The sequence below is a fragment of the Lynx canadensis genome, chromosome A2, assembly GCF_007474595.2.
Source record: "Lynx canadensis isolate LIC74 chromosome A2, mLynCan4.pri.v2, whole genome shotgun sequence".
In the NCBI taxonomy this organism is placed as follows: Eukaryota; Metazoa; Chordata; class Mammalia; order Carnivora; family Felidae; genus Lynx; species Lynx canadensis.
The window spans coordinates 95110847-95128746 of NC_044304.2; the positions used below are offsets into that span (position 1 = coordinate 95110847).

At 38.9% G+C, this 17900-nt stretch overlaps 1 protein-coding gene across 3 annotated transcripts in view; it reads left to right on the forward strand.

The window, feature by feature from the left end:
• The window catches only part of ANKIB1 (ankyrin repeat and IBR domain containing 1), a 148672-nt gene that overhangs the window by 19948 nt on the left and 110824 nt on the right, over positions 1–17900 (forward strand). The gene's annotated exons all lie outside the window — the stretch shown is intronic.

Genomic DNA, 17900 nt, shown 5'->3' on the forward strand with positions numbered 1-17900 from the left:
CTGAACATGAAATAAATTAACATTAACAATGTCTTTTTTTTTTTTTTTCAACGTTTGTTTTTTATTTTTGGGACAGAGAGAGACAGAGCATGAACGGGGGAGGGGCAGAGAGAGAGGGAGACACAGAATCGGAAACAGGCTCCAGGCTCTGAGCCATCAGCCCAGAGCCTGACGCGGGGCTCGAACTCACGGACCGCGAGATCGTGACCTGGCTGAAGTCGGACGCTTAACCGACTGCGCCACCCAGGCGCCCCAACAATGTCTTAAGATATCTTTGTTTACCCTGCAGCTATGAAGATGCCCCTCCATATTTTCTTTTGAAAGCATTATTATGGGATGCCTGGGTGGCTCAGTCAGTTGAGCGTCCTACTCTTGATTTTAGCTCAGGTCATGATCCCAGGGTAATGGGATCAAGTCCTGCGTTGGGCTCTGCGCTGGGCATGGAGCCTGCTTAAGATTCTCTCTCTCTCCCTCTCTCTCTCTCTCTTTCTCTCTCTCTCTCTCTCTCTCTTCCTCCCTCCCTTCCTCTCTCCCTTCCCCCCTCCCCCCCGCCCCTTTTTCCCCTGAGCATGCTTGTGCGCATGCTCTCTCTCTCTCTAAGAAAAGAGAAGAAAGAAAAAGCATTATTGGTTTTACCTTCCCCAGTTTAGATCTGCAATTCATATAGAATTTTACTTTTGTGTGGAGCTGTAGGTAGGGTTCAAGATTCTTTTTTTTCCATGTGGATACAGATGACCAAGCGTTTGTTGAGAAGAACATTCTTTAAAGAAGGAGATTTTTTAATGATGGAAAATAATAGAACATGTTTGCTTGTTGAAAGGTCATCTAGGCCTAGATCATTTTCTATATTCTAGGGAACTGATAGCATAGGAATGGGATAAGGTAAATGAAAGGACATAGTTTCTGAAGAGGAAAGAAACATTTTTGCGAAGGAAGGGATCCATAGCATATTTGTCTTTGCTTTGAAAGGGATGCACTTTAATTCTAAGAAGAGAAAAATGAATGCAAATGCAAGTTGGTTTATAAGCTTGGCTATGAGAAGACAAATGGAATTCTCTGTGTGGTCTGCTCTGTTCATGAAATAAGGGTGGGTCTTGAGAAGGTAGGTATAGGAGGGAAGGGCTGTGGAGGATTGAGGAGAAATGATAAAGCGTGAATGCCCAGTTCATTCATGTTCTTTCTTCCTCATACCTTCAGATTCTCTGAGAGAGAATTTGATTGGTTAAGTCAGTCACTATCCAGTATAGAGCCCCTTTTTTGGGGTAAAACCCTGAATTAAACCTTGTAATAGGTGACTAACTTGCCTGAAACGTTCATTTTGGATCAGATGTCCATCCTTAGTCCAAGTAGCTATGGGCCAGTGGTAATGCAGGGAACACATGGTATAAAACATGGCAACTTACACATGTCTGTCTTTTGTTTAAAAGGAAACACTTCTTTCTTGGTTCCTCCAACAAAAGTCGTAGAATTAAGTCAGTGGTCCAGTTTGGATGACATGAACCAATTGCTGTGGTTAGGTGAATAGAAAACCGATTAGCCAAATTTGTGCCTTAACCCCTACCCCCTGGAGGAGCCAGCCCCATCAAAACCATTTCTTGACTGTGATGGAAGGGGGTTTCTCCAGAAAAATTGGATTGCTTTTACCAGAAAAGGAAGGAGCAGCTGTTAAGGAGATGAAAATATGTTGGAATATAATGGAGAAAAGCATTCCTTGACCCTTTATCTTCAAAGGAGTATGATAGTCTCTTTTATAAAATCAGTGAATTAAAAACTGAAGCAATTATGTTTTAAAAGGTTTTAATCTTATTTTAGAATTTGTCTTTACTGTTAGTGTCTTTTGACTTAAAAACAAAACAAAACAAAAAAACAATGGACTATAGGTATTTCCTTTCAGCTTGCATTTCTTTCTTTACCAGTTTGCAGTAAGGTATTTGGGAGAGGGTATTACTCCAAAGTATAAATTATTCATCACAAGAAGATAACTTTTGCAGACCTGGCAATGGACCACACAGTGTTTGCCAGACTTTTCTTAAAATGTTTGACTTTAAACACAAAGAACATTGGAAATGGTTATCTTTCATCTTAAAATTGAAATACAATACCATTGCCTGTAAGATAGCTTCACTTTCTTCTGAAATCTCTTTCAGAATAGCATGTTTTTCAGATTGAATCAGTAGGATAGCTTTGAAGGACAGGAAAATAATAAAATGTCCCCAGATTCTAAACTAGTTTTCTTAGGTTGAGGGCTATAGCTGTTTAGCAATAGAAGAGTTTGGCTTTCATCAGGTAAATCTGTGATCCTGGAATGATTTTTCATATAAAAAAGGGAAGTAGAACCAGATAGAAAAACAAATGTTTTTGTATTTTGATAACCACATAGAAAAGTTCTTTTGTTATTTTATGCTTTGCTCAACACATAGTGATTGCTCAGTAACAGCATCTGAATTTGTGAAGAATGGCTGAATATGTGATTTTTTTTTTTTTGAAAATTCTTTTCCTATCAAGATTTTATTTGGTGGGATCCTGTAGTCCTAGTATGGACAAGAATATTTCTAACTTTACATAAACCTAAGGCAACTAGATTCATTGGTACTTCCAAGGAGTTAGCCAGCATCGCCCAAAATATATTGGTTAATCAGCATCGTATTCTCTTCCTTTCCCACAACTGAAAGCATTCCACTATCTTTCTTGCCTAACTATAATTTCCACTCTTAACTGTGAATAGTGAGCTAAAAAGACATTTGAGGAACATGTGTACCATGATAGAGGCTGAAACAAACAAATAAAAAGAGTAGAGAAGTCCATATGACTTTTCCATAATTTGGAGAACAGAAGAAATCTTTTACATTTAATTTTAAATTTTATAGTAATACTGACTTTTTTGGGTATACAGTTCTAACGTTATATAGATTGGTGTGACCACCATCATAATCAGGATACAGAACAGTTCTGTCACCCCCAAAAAACTCCTTTGTCCTGTCCCTTTATAGTCTTACCCTCTTTCACCCATAGCCCCTGGCTGTTACTGATCTGTTGCCCATAACTATAGTTTGGTCTTTTCGAGAGTGTTGTATAAATGGAATCATACTGTACGTAATCCTTTTAGCTTGGCTTCTTAAACTCAGCAGAATGCCTTTGAGAGTTATGCACTTTGGCATTTTGTTTGTCGGATAGGTGATTTGTGAATATTTTTTCCCATTCTGCAGTTTGTCTTTTCAGTCTCTTAACAGCTGTCTTTGTATATCAAAGGTTTTTAATTTTAATAAAGTCTTAATTTATCTTTTTATTTTCTTTTTGGGTTAAGCTTTTGGTATCATGTTAAGAACTCTACTTAATACAGGGTGCCTGGGTAGCTCGGTTGAGTGTCCAACTTCAGCTCAGGTCATGATCTCACAGTTTGAGCCCCACATCAGGCTTTGCGCTGAAAGCGTGGAGCCTGCTTCAAATTCTCTGTCTCCCTCTCTTTCTGCCCCACTCCTACTCATATGCATGCTCTCTCTCAAAAATGAGTAAACATTTAAAAATTGTTTAAATAAGAACTGTACATAATCTCAGGTCATGAAGACTTTCTCCTATGTTTTCTTCTTAAAGTTTTATAGTTTTACATTTAAATCTATGAACTGTTTTTAGATAATTTTGTGTAAGCTGTTCTTACTCTTTAGGTTATGGTTCTGTTCTTTTTTTTTTTTTTTTTTTTTGCATGTGGATATCTAGTTGTTTGAACAACATTATTTAAATAAAAACCTCTTTTCTCTATCGAACTGCTTTTGCACTCTTGTCAAAAATGATTTGACCATATTTATATGGGTGTATCTCTGGACTCTTGTTTTCTGTTTCACGAATCTTTAGTTTAGTTTGTTTGTTTTTAATGTTTCTTTATTTTTGAGAGAGAGAGCCCGCATGTGCATGCACAAGTGGAGGAGGGGCAGAGAGAGAGAGAGGGAGACAGAATCTGAAGCAGGCTCCAGGTGCTGAGCTGTCAGCGCAGAGCCCCATGCGAGGCTCAGACTCAGGAATGGTGAGACGCTTGAACTCAGGATCAGGTGAGACCTGAGCCAAAGTCAGACACTCAACAAATTGAGCCACTCAGGAGCCCTGTGTTTTTGTTTTTTTGTTTGTTTGGTTTGTTTTGTTTTTTTATGTTTATTTATTTTGAGAGAGAGTGAGAGTATGTGTACATGTGAGCAGGGGGAGGGGCAGAGAGGAGAGAGGGAATCCCAAGCAGGCTCTGTTCTGTCAGCACAGAGCACAACATAGAAAGAAAAGCAATCCCTAGATGTAGGTACACTTTTGGAGTTTTTTTGTTTGTTTTTTTTAACATGTATTCATTTTTGAGAGACAGAGCACAAGAGGGAGGGAGGCACAGAAGCTGAAGCAGGTTCCAGGCTCTGAGCTGTCAGCACAGAACCTGATGTGGGGCTCGAACCCACAAACTGTGAGATCATGACCTGAGCTGAAGTCGGACACTCAACTGACTGAGCCACCCAGGTGCCCCTGGAGGTTTTTTTTTTTTTTTTAAATGTTTGTTTATTTTGAGAGAGAGAAAGCAAATGCACGCACACATGTGGGGGAGGAGCAAAGAGAGAGGGAGAAAGAGAGAGAATCCCAAGCAGGTTCCACCCTGCCAGCGCAGAGCCTGATGTGGGGCTCAATCTCACAGTTTGTGAGATCATGACCTGAGCCAGAATTGAGAGTCAGACACTTAACCCATTGAGCCATCCAGGCGCCCCTGTTCCATGAGTCTTTGTGTATATATCTCTGCCAGTAGCACACTGTCTTAATTATTTTAGTGTTAGGGTAAGTTTTGAATTAGTATTTTTTCCTACAGCTTTATTCTTCTTTTAAGAACTGTTTTTAATCTAGTTCCTTTGCCCTTCCATATAAATTTTAGGATTAGCTTGTTTATATCTATAAAAAGTCCTACTGTGATTTTGATTGTAATTTCATTAACTCTGTAGGTCAGTTTATGGAGAATTGATATCTCTAACTCTGTCAAGTCTACAAACCTTTTTAAAAAGATTACTATCTTCATAGAGATGAGATATTATTACCTCAATGACCCCAAAATAGAATACTATAGGAAAAGGAACAACCAAATGACAAGAAAGAACTATGGAGTTTAAAACATGATACAGCTGGAAGTTAATTCCGTAGGATAGCTAGAAAATAAAGTTAAGGAAATCTCCCTGAAAGTAGAACAAAAAGGCAGAGGTAAAGAAGAAGAGAAAGATTAAAAAATTAGACAATATAGCTAGGAAATCCATTATCCAAATAATAGTTGTTCCAGAAAGGGAGAATACAAATGGAGAGGCAGAGATGATCAAAGAATTTGTCCTAGAACTGAATTAAGGAAATAGAGCTCCGTTTTGGAAAAGTGAATTTAAAAAAGAACCACACAACTTTATAGAAACAGAAAATAGAACGGTGGAAACTGGGAAGAGTTATCATTTAATGGGAACAGACTTTCAGTTTGAAGTGAAAAAGTTCTGGAGATTCGTGTTGGTGATGGTTACACACCAATGTGAATGTACGTAATGCCTCTGAACAGTACACCTACAAATAGTTAAAATGGTAAATTTTATGTTAACGTCAAAAAGAACAAGAGAGGAAATAGTAGCCGAAGAAAGACTTCAAAAAAGTTTTGAAAGCCTGACAGCAGTTGCACAAAAGACAACTGATTTATTTAGCAAAACTAAACTGATGAATCAGAGGTCAAATCAACAATTGTGAAAGAAAAAAAGGCAGGAATTGAAGGCACAGGTCTCTCTAAATGAAGAAGGGACATGGCTAAAAACAGAGATTTAAAAATCTTGATGAGAAGTAAAAGATCAGCCAGATCACCTGTATCCATTCTGTGCAGCTGAGCTATTGCTCCATTTCTGTGCTGGAAGAAGACAGGAGATAATATCATGTGCACAAAGTTTGACAGAAGCACAAGGACAGACAGCAGAGAGTGATGCACCATTCTGGAAATGACTTTAGGTGGAAATATACATACTATGTAGTGAGACCTACCCCAGCTGCTTCTTTCCTCCATTTAGCCTGAGGGAATAGGTGTAAACATTCTGCAGCTGGTCTGCCCAGCCAGTTTCATGCTACAGTGCAACCTGCTTGTTGCCAAGCTTTGTTATTATAAATAATGACAAAATAAGCATTAGTATACAGGTCTCTTTGTGTACCTGTCAGGGGTTACCTAGGACAATATCTGCTAATTTTTTGTAACCATAACCCACCGTAAGAAGTAATTTTATTTATCATAACCTGGGTATACACATATACATACATGCTATATGTATCTTTGTGTGTGTGTGTGTATTTATTTATTTGAAACAAAAGTTTCACAGAACTACCCTTACTACACAAATATGCTCTGATATTTTTAGCTTATTAAAAGAAATAGTTTGGCCCCAATGTACCTCATTTAAATATATAAGCAAATTGTGTGTGTGTGTGTGTGTGTGTGTGTGTGTGACACGTATAAGAACATATACACATGAACTGTCTATAGAAGTAGAATTCCTAGGCCTACTATATATTCATCTTCAACATGAACACATATTAGAAAATTACAAAATCATTGCTCCAAATTATACTTCACCAGCAGTGTTTAAGCATGTCAACTAGTGTTTCCAGACTCTTCTACTAATCCCACATTCCCAGTGTGACAGACACTGTATGTATGCTGACCAATCTTTATTTTTAAATCTTTTCATTCTTCCTCTGTAAACTATGGAAACCTTAAAAGGTCAAAACTCTATTCCCTAGCTCTCCTTGCAGTTAGAAGTAGCCATATGGTCCAATTCTGACTAATGTAGCACACAAAGCTTGTAGTCTGGAGCTGTAGCAGCCATTTTATGACCACATGGGTGAAAACAGCATGCTAAGAATAATAGAGTATGACAACAGGGGGGTGCTCAGGACCTTGATGACATTGTGTAGCTTATATAAGAACTCTGGGTTATTTCCTTCTGGATTTATAGTTACATGAAAAGAATAAACCCTTCTGTTTAAGCCACACTTACAGGATTTTGAGTATTCACTCTAATGTCAATTGCTTGTTAGTTCCTGTAGTAATTAGCTTAAACTAAATTATGCCATAGAGACAAATAACCACAAAATTTAAGTGGCTTATAATAAGAAGCATTTCTTGGGGCGCCTGGGTGGCTCAGTCGGTTAAGCATCTGACTTCGGCTCAGGTCATGATCTCGCAGTTTGTGAGTTCAAGCCCCGCGTCGGGCTCTGTGCTGACAGCTCAGAGCCTGGAGCCTGTTTCAGATTCTGTGTCTCCCTCTCTCTCTCTCTCTGACCCTCTCCCATTTATGCTCTGTCTCTCTCTCTGTCTCAAAAATAAATACAAACGTTTAAAAAAAAAAAGCATTTCTTTTTTCATTCACTTAAACATGTCAGCTGCAGATCTGCTTGAGGTATGCTCCTATGTCTTCATTCTGGGACCCAAGGTGAAGGATAGATTGCTGCCAGGGTCTTGTTGACAATGAGAAAAAGAGTGATGGTAGAACCACATGAGGGCTTTTAAAACTTTGGTTCAGAAATGTCATTTTTCATTTCTATATACATTTCATTGGCCAAAGCAAGACAAATGGCCAGAAGTGGCATAAATGGGTAGGGAAGTATAATCTTTTTTTTTTAACATATTTTTTAAAACTTTTTTTTTAATGTTTATTATTTATTTTTGAGATAGGGAGAGAGAGAGAGACTGACAGAACATGAGCAGGGAAGGGGCAGAGAGTGAGGGAGACACAGAATTCAAAGCAGACTCCAGGCTCTGAGCTGTCAACACAGAGCCAACATGAGGCTTGAACTCACAAACTGTGAGATCATGACCTGAGCTGAAGTCGGGTGCTTAACTGAGTGAGCTACCCAGGTGCCCCAGAAGTACAATCTTTCTATAAAGGAGGGGAGTGAATAATTGGAAACAATAATACTACTGTCACTGTATCCTTTTGCATTTTTGTTCTTACTAGTTTATTAAAGCTCTTTATACGTTCCAGATACTAAACTTGTGAGTTTAGCTTTTACACTTAGGTCTGAGATCCAGTCTTTTTTTTTTTTTTTTTAATGTTTATTTATTTTGAGAGAGACAGGCAGAGAGAGGATCCGAAGCGGGCTCTGTGCTGACAGCAGACAGCCTGATGCAGGTCTTGAACTCAGAAACCATGAGACCATGACCTGAGCTGAAGTGGATGCTTAACCGACTGAGCTACCCAGACACCCCTGGGATCTAAGTTTTCCATATGACTAAACATTTATTCCAGCATCATTTGATAAAAGGACTTAATTTCCTCCCATTGGATTGCCTTGGCACCTTTGTTGAAAGTCATAGTGCTATTTAAGTTTAAGTCTATTTGTGAGCACTTTATTTTTTGACATTAATCTATCTATTGAAACTTATGACAGTACCACACCATCTTAATATTGAAATCAGGTGATAAAATTTTCTGATCTGTCCCCTTTTTCAAGATTGCTTAGGATTTTCTGGGATTTTGCAATTCTATATTTAGTCTTCCAATCTATGAATAAGGTTTATCTCTCCATATTTTTAGGTCTTTAATCCCAACAATACTTGTTTAAGCACAGAAGTCTTTCACTTCTTGTGTTAAATTTATTTTTAAATATGTTTTTGATGCTAAATAGAAATTGAATTTAAAATTCTCATTTTCCAATTGCATGCTGCTACATTTGGTTTTATTTTTTTTTTTTTTTCAAATTTAATATTGGTGATTTTTATTGTGTGAAGTAAATTCCTAAGATTGTATCAAGGGAAAAATGTGACTATCATATTTACCAAATAACTACCTCAATTTGGTACATTTCTCTTCTTTTTCTCCCTCTACCCATGGCATTTATTTATTTATTTATTTATTTATGAATAAATTTGATACATTAACATTATATATGTTTAAGAGTTTAAGATGTACAACATGTTATTTTTTTTTTTTAATTTTTTTTTTCAACGTTTATTTATTTTTGGGACAGAGAGAGACAGAGCATGAACGGGGGAGGGGCAGAGAGAGAGGGAGACACAGAATCGGAAACAGGCTCCAGGCTCTGAGCCATCAGCCCAGAGCCTGACGCGGGGCTCGAACTCACGGACCGCGAGATCGTGACCTGGCTGAAGTCGGATGCTTAACCGACTGCGCCACCCAGGCGCCCCCACAACATGTTATTTTGATACATGTATATGCTGTAATGTGATTGCCAATATGGCGATATTTATCACCTTACATGATTACAATATAATCATTATTGTCTGTATTCATTATACTGTGCCTTAGATCTCTGTGTCTTATTTATTTCTCATTACAGGTTTATACCCTTAAACACCATTACTCTTATCTCTCACCCTCGTAACCACTATTTTACTCTCTGGTTTTTTTGTTTTTGTTTTTGTTTTTTAAGACAGTGCACGAGCAGGGAAGAGGGGCAGAGGGAGAGAGAGAATCTTTTTTAAAATTATTTTTTTTTAGTGTTTATTTGTTTTTGAGACAGAGACAGAGCATGAGCTGGGAGGAAGAGAGAGAGAGGGAGACACAGAATCTGAAGCAGGCTCCTGGCTCTGAGCTGTCAGCACAGAGCCTGACGTGGGGCTCGAACTCCCAGACTGTGAGATCATGACCAGAGCCGAAGTTGGTCGCTCAAGCGACTGAGCCACCCAGGTGCCCCGCGCGAGAGAGAATCTTAAGTAAGCTTCATGCTCAGCATGAGTCGTGTCCATATCTTGACTATTGTGAATAATGCTGTGGTAAAAATGGAAGTACATATACCTAGTAAAAATCCTGTTTTCATTTCCTTTAAATACATACTCACAAGTAGAATTGCTGGATTGTATAGTTCCACGGATCGATTTTTAATTTTTTGAGCAACCTCCATGTTGTTTTCCTTACTGGCTGGACTAATTTACATTCCCACTAGCTGTGTATAAGGGTTCCCTTTTCACCACATCCTTGCCAGCACCAGTTGTCTTTTGTCTTCTTGGTTGATGGTAGCCATTCTTAACAGGTGTGAGATATCTCATTGTGGTTTTGATTTGTATCTCCCTGATGATTAGTGATATTTGAGCATCTTTCAAGTGTCTGTTGGCCATTTTGATGTCCTCTTTGGAGAAGTGTCTATTTAGTTCCTCTGCCCATATTTTTAATTGGATTGTTTAGCTTTTTGTTATTGAGTTGACTGAGTTCTTTGTGTATTCTAGATATTAACCACTAATCCAATCTATAGGTTGCAAAAATGTTCTCCCATTCTGTAGGTTGTCTTTTCGTTTTGGTAATTGCGTCTGTTTTTGTGCAGAAACTTTGAGTTTGACATAGTTCTATTGGCTAATTTCTCCTTTGGTTGTTTCTGCCTTCAGCATCATAACAAAAAATTATTGCCAAGACCAATACCAGTGAGCTTTTTTCCTACATTTTTTTCTAGGAGTTTTATGGTCTCAGGTCTTTTTTTTTTTTTTTTTTTGGTTTTTTTTTTTGTTTTTTTTTTCAACGTTTATTTATTTTTGGGACAGAGAGAGACAGAGGTTGAACGGGGGAGGGGCAGAGAGAGAGGGAGACACAGAATCGGAAACAAGCTCCAGGCTCTGAGCCATCAGCCCAGAGCCTGACGCGGGGCTCGAACTCACGGACCGCGAGATCGTGACCTGGCTGAAGTCAGACGCTTAACCGACTGCGCCACCCAGGCGCCCCATCAGGTCTTATGTTTTAAGTCATTGATCTATTTCAAATTAATTTTTCTGAATGGTGTGAGATAGGGGTCCAATTTCATTATTCTGCATGTTTCTCCAGTTTTCCCTGCACTATTTGTTGAAGAGCCTGTCCTTTCTCCATTCCCATTGAGTATTCCTTGATTCCTTGTTAAATATTAATTAACCATATATGTCAGGGTTTAATTCTGGGCTCTTTATTTTGTTCTTTTGGTCAGTGTGTCTATTTTTGTGCCGGTACCATACTGTAGTTATTACTGTGGCTTTGTAGAGTAGTTTGAAATCTGGAAGTCCTTGATACCTGTGCTTCTAAGATGTTCAGCGTTTAGGGGGAGCCTCGGTGGCTTGGTCATTTAAGCCACTGATTCTTGGTTTCAGCTCAGGTCATGATCTCATGGTTCGTGAGTTCAAGTCCCATGTCGGTCTCTGCAGCTGGCAGCATGTAGCCTGCTTGGGGTTCTCTCTCTCTTCCTCTGTGTCCCTCTCCTGCTCATGCTGTCTCTGTCTCTCTCAAAATAAATAAATAAACTTAAAAAAGATGTTCAGAGTTTAGGCTGAACCTCTAAATGGTTAAATTTAATTAATCATAAAGGTCTATCTTAGAAAGCCAGGTGGCTTCTCTTTAAGTTTTTGTATTTAAGTTTCTTTTTTTATCTAGCCAAAGGCATCAATTAAGACACAGCACAAATCTGACTGATAAGTTGAAAGTGACCTAAATGCCTTTTAGGGCTGAAGCAGTGTCCTCAAGAGTCAGCATACACACAAAGAAGTATAGTTCTAAAGGCCATATGTAATACCCCTGGAAACAAAGAATTCACAATTGTTAGGAAACCCCCAGCAGGACATATATTAGGCAGTACAGGTAACAGGGCCCCTAATGTGACCACCTACTGTGCGGTGTTCCACCCTAAGGTTCCCCATCCAGTCCCAAATAATTCAGTCCATTATTTGGCCTCAGGACTGCCTGAAGGCAGACAGTTCCAAACAGATTTGCTTGACCATGATTTTCTTGATAAGTATGGACCACATCTAGAGATGTTCTGCATGGAGAGTACAAGAAGTAGGACACACTTTGTTGTCTTGTAGTCAGGACTGTCAGGTGTGATCATAGCTCAGCAGTCAGTATGAACTTGGAATGCTCATAGCCTCTTGGAAAGGCAGCCTCCTTCAGGAAGAAAAGAACACCTCCAAGAATAGTTCTTTGTTTCTGGGAGAAACAAAGATCATTATTAATACTCTTTCACATGCCTCCCCAATTGCCAGATTTTTTATTTGGTCTATGTTGTTACAAAATCATTGTGTCTCATTTAACAATCTTAACTTTACATTTTTTCAATCATTCCCTGTTCTTACCCAGACCTTTTATCCACAAGGATTGACTACAAGAAGGACAAAAGCATTTTCATAGAAAAGCATTTTTATGTAATTTGACCAGAAAGACATATTATGTTAAGGAATTGGTCAGGATTAAATACTGACAATTCAAAATTTTTCAAAATCAGTTAACATAACTTCTCTCTTTTGTCCTGGTTAATTAATTATCTAGTGAGCAGCCTAGAAAAGATCAGTTCCTTTTTAGGGACAGCTGTATTAAATAATCAGAGTGCCTCACTGAGGCATATCTACCAGGAGAAAGGTGATGGAATTAGAGTAAGGCTATTAGTCCATTGTTGTAAATTGTAACTAATCTGGAAACCTGAACACAAGTCAACAGGAGTGGGCCATCCCCGGGAGGAAGTCCAGAATCCATTCTGCCAGTACTGAGTGGTGGGGTCACACTCCTTATGATGTGCCCTCTTCCAACTTGCACCTTTTGGTAAGAATCACAAGTTAGGAATGCAATTGGCCTCTGCATCAGAAATATAGAGCCTATTAGTAGCCTAATTTTAGATGGTCCCATCAGAGAATAAGATATTTATTGTGGGCATGTGGATGTGACCCAGACAATCCAGCTAGCATCCATTGATGTTTTCATAGTTTAGGGCCCCACAGGGAGTGTCCTAAATATACAACGCTTCCAGAGTCTGAGTTCTGTTCACTGAGCCTCTGCTTACTTTCAGTTCAGTGGAGCTTGTGCTGGGACTAAAACAGCCAATATCAGACAGCTGCAGGTTTTAGCTTAGAGTCAGGATCAAGCAACTAGGCCCCATGAATTCAGAATTCCAAAAAAGCTAGTCTTTTGCAAAGCTGAGACTCTACAAGGCCCAACAACTGTGTTCCAAATCCAAGTAATAAGCAAAGCTTTGTTATTAGCCTTTGTGTCTTATCCATCATAGAGTCCAAATCGACCCACTCAAAAATATATACATTGGGCTGAAAAATCATCAGCCTCTAAGGATCAGAAATTTCATTTCACACAAGCTCATTAGCGAGTAAAAACTGCTTATTAAAACTCCAGAAGTGGGGGCACCTGGGTGGCTCAGTCAGTTGAGCATGTAGCTCTTAGTTTTTGGCTCAGGTCATGATCCCAGGGTTGTGGGATCAAGCTCTGCATCAGGCTCTGCACTAAGTGTGGAGCCTGCTTAAGATTCTCTCTATCCCTCTGCCTTTCTCCCCCACTAGCACTCTCTGTCTCTCTATATATATAATAAAAAAATAAAAATATATGTTAAAAAAAACCCAAACCTCCAGGGGTGCCTAGTTGGCTCAGTCTGCTAAGCCAGTCAGTTAAGATTCTTGATTACAGCTCAGTTCATGATCTCACAGTTTGTGAGTTTGAGCCCTGTGTTGGGCTCTGCACTGACAGCAGAGAGCCTGCTTGGGATTCTCTTCTCCCTCTATTAAAAAAAAAAAAGCCCAAATGTAAAAAAAAAAAAAAAAAAAAGAGAGAGAGAGATCACCTGGGATATACTCTTCTTCCTCCCTTTCCATGTCCCCACCCCCCACCCCCTGCCCTCTTTAGCCAGTATAGCCAGAAGCACCAAGAGGATCTGTGAGCCAGCTTTCATGGGGATGGGTCTATCATTTTCAAATTTCCTAGGCAACCTTCATCTCTTATACTGCTCAATAGTCAGAGATGCCAAAGTTGTTGAAATTAAGCTATTTACCGACAGCAATTAGAGACCAAAATGTTAAATTTTCAGCACCAAATGAAATTCTGAATTCAAAGTATGAAAAGTAGTTGTGAAGGGCAAGTTAGAGTATAATACATTAACATTTTGAGTAGTTGGAAAGTCAAATATATGAAAGCTGAATATTGCCTAAGAAAAATTGCAGCTATCTAAAAAATACAGAGAACAAACTGAGGGTTGATGGGGGGGAGCAGGGGAGAGGGGAAAATGAGTGATGGGCATTGAGGACGGCACTTGTTGGGATGAGCACTGGGTGTTGTATGTGAGCAATGAATCACAGGAATCTACCCCCAAAACCAAGAGCACACTGTATACACTGTATGTTAACCAACTTGACAGTAAATTATATTCAAAAAAAAAAAAAAAAAAGAAAGAAAAATAAGTAAATATTTGTGTGGTGAGTTCTGAGGTCTGTGATCATTCCAAATACTTATGTTTTAGTAGGAAACAGAAAAGTAAGAGTGGTGTTTTATATAGTGGTTGTATCCCCAGTTTGGACAGTTTTCTACTTGTGGACCTCATGCTAGCTATTTTCAGTGTTCATTTGCTGGTTTGGCTAAAAGAGACAGCTGCTGCCCTTTGCAGCTGTTTATTTTTTTTCTTTTCTAACTGCAGCATCCTTTTCTACACTGAAAGCTGTGTAAATATAAAAGACAGCCAAGAACAGCCAGAATATGTTGGATTATCTCCTTTACCTTGGTTGCTGAGAAACCTCAGGCAGCCAAACTGCCAGAGTTTTTTAGTACTATCATGATAATGCTTTTGTGTTTGTGTAGTTGTATTTTGAATACTATCATATTAAGATACTGTTATAACAGCAAAGTAATTTTTAAATCAGGAATGCCTATGACTGAGAAGTTGCATTCTTTGTTAAAAGATTTTTCTGAGCTCAGGTCATTTTCATAAAGTTTTCCTGTAAACTGGAGATATTCGTGAACTTCTGGGAAGCCACCAAAGGTAAAGCCACATTTGACTTTAACTTAATATGCAATTAGGCAAGCTAAACCCAAAGCTCTTAAACCATACTTCATTTTTAGCAACATTTTAAGACTAAGACCTCTTGCTTCCTGCCAAAGGTGGGTATTTTTGTGTGTATATGTGTTTGCATTTATTTCCAGTGTGAGATTCTGTCTCCTTACTTTGTATTCAATTCTATATCCATTTTACTTGGAATTTTAAGTGCAGTTACATAGGAGAGACCTTTATGAATATTGGCAGTGACCTAGAAATAAAGTGAAAATGGAGTTAACCTTGGTTCAGAAGACAGTGGAAAAAACTATGTTTTTTAACTTGCCAACAGCCAGACACCTGATAAATGATAAAGTCTAGACTACCAGTTATATATCATTCCTGATATAGAACATAGAGTTGGTGACATTTTTCTTAAGGTTTCACTGTCTTTTAAAAAGAATGAGTATTGAGTTCTTTAAAGGCAACAACTGAATCTTTACCAGTTGCTTTACAGATCCTGAAAGAGGAAGGGAGATAAAATTTATTGAGTAACTAGTATCTGATAGGCACCATATTACATACTTTACCTAGATAATCATGACAGTCCTGCAAGATAGGTGGTCTTAACCTTATTTTACAGATGAGGAAATTAAGGTACAGAGAGGTTAAGGAATTTGTGCTAGAACTAGGAAATAGTAAATATGGGATTCCAACCCAAATTGTTCTATGCTATACTCCTTCCATCAAATCAGGAGTTGACAAACTACAATCCATGGGCCCAACCTCCCTGCCTATTTTTGTAAGTGAAGTTTTATTGGAACACAGCCACACCCATTCTGTTACATATTGCCTGTGGCTTTCAAGCTACAGCAGTGGAATTGACTAGTTGCAACAGAGATCAGTATGATTCACAGAGCCTAAAATATCTATTTGGCCTTTTATAGAAGAAGTTTGCTGTGGGTAGAAATATTAAGGGAACCAACTTTTAACAGTATGAAGGAGAAACTACCTGATGAAGACTGCCGGTAAACGTTAGAAAGCGTTCTTAGTTGTGATTCTATGTTAACATCCAATCTGATAAACATTTGTGCCAGGCACACATAGGTCCTTAGCAATAAGGAGAAGGCAGACACATGGTCGAGGCCTTTGAAGCCCATAGGTGATTGAAGAGGACAAGCAAGTAAGTAGACTGCAATGATGATCACTATGATGGAAGCATATGGAGTGGACACTAATTCCCTGAGAGATGAAGGAAGCTCCACAGAAGAGGTGATATTTGAGTTGGACTTCAAAGATGTAAGAGACATTGACAGTTGTAAAAGATGAGGGGTTTGGCAATTGTGAAGGGAATCTGTACCTTCCAGCAAACAGGCCAGTGAGAACTAAGGCATAGAAGCTTACATGTGTGTCTCAGAGAAGGATAAATAGTCCACTATAGCCAAGGTATAGAATTTCTGGAAAGGAGTTTGGTTAGAATTGAAGCTATTAAAGCAATAGTATTAAACTTTATGAGGACTAATATTCCAGGCTAAGGAAATATTGTATGTGTATTGTGTTTCACACAGCATACAATAATGATTCCTAAATTAAGGGATATTTATCTTTGTACATGTGTGTAGCTCTGTGTTAGCATGTGTGTGTTATATTTGGAGATGGTTTTTAAAGATCCACTAAGGCAAAGCAGTTGTCAAAAATTGGAGCCAAAAGGGACACCTCGCTGGCTAATTTGGTGGAGTATGTGTCTCTTAGTCTCAGTAATGAATTTGAGCCTCAAGTTGAGCATAGAAATTCTTTTTAAAAAGTTGGAGCCAGGGGCGCCTGGGTGGCGCAGTCGGTTAAGCGTCCGACTTCAGCCAGGTCATGATCTCGCGGTCCGTGAGTTCGAGCCCCGCGTCAGGCTCTGGGCTGATGGCTCAGACCTGGAGCCTGTTTCCAATTCTGTGTCTCCCTCTCTCTCTGCCCCTCCCCCGTTCATGCTCTGTCTCTCTCTGTCCCCAAAAAAATAAATAAACGTTGGAAAAAAAAAAGTTGGAGCCAAAAGGACAGTTTAGATCTAAGGCTCAGGCTTGAACTTCTGAGATGTTCTCCAATTTCACAAGCCCATGAGTTAATCATAGCATACCAGAATTGGAAAGAGACCTTAGGCACCACATATACATACATACATACACTTCAGTTATCCATTCAACGAATGTCTGATATATACTCTTGGGACTGGGATATGGTAGTAAAGCAAACAAAGACTGCCTTCATGGAACTTGCTTTAGTGGAGAAGACACAAAACAAGTTAAATCACTAGTTATATGATTTCATATGTGTTCTGAAGAAAAGATGAGCAGGGATAAAGTGTTAAAAAGTATCCAGGGAAGGCTTCTCTGAGGAAGATCATTCCAAACTGGGAGAAGAGCAGGTGAGAAGGTGTCAAGAGCATATATGTAGAAAAACTAGAAGGCAGACAGTGCGACTAGAGCAACACCGTAAGGGGAAAAGCAGGAGATAAGGTAAGAGAGGGGATAGCTAAGGCCAGAACATACCAGGGCCCTAAGATCCATTTGGTCAGTGAGAAAATGAGGCTGACTGATAGCCAGGGGCGCATAGCCAGTTAATAGCAAGGCCAGGATTGGTACCATCCTGATTCACCCTCCCTTTTCTTCCCTGCTTGTTAAGGTCGTTGGAAAGATCACCTAAGCTTGGTATGTATACACGTCAAGCATTCTGTAGAGAGGCTCTTCCTTCCTCAAAGGCCCATCCTGAATGCCTTCTTCCTTTTTTCTAATTATCTAATAGCTAACATTTCCTGGGAGAGTTTCTGTGTGCCAGGTACTGTGCTAATAAGCGCTTTTCAAAAGTACTTATTATTGCATGTGAATGTACAATTATCTCTAAATAAAAGGTTAAGAAAACGAAAAGGAAAGTTTGCTGACACCTGCACCACCCCATACATTGCTTAGAGGTGAATTTGAACTGAGTGTGCATTCAGTAATATACATTTCAATCTTACTGAAACATTAGACTGAGACAAGAACAATAAAGTAGTTTCCCCATAATCTAATGAGGAAGACAGATAAACTGTTGGCTGTCCTTTCTATATCTATGATTCTATGTATTATAATTCATTAAAAATCAACACTTGTAAACATTTAAGTTTTCTTGTGATGGCAAGC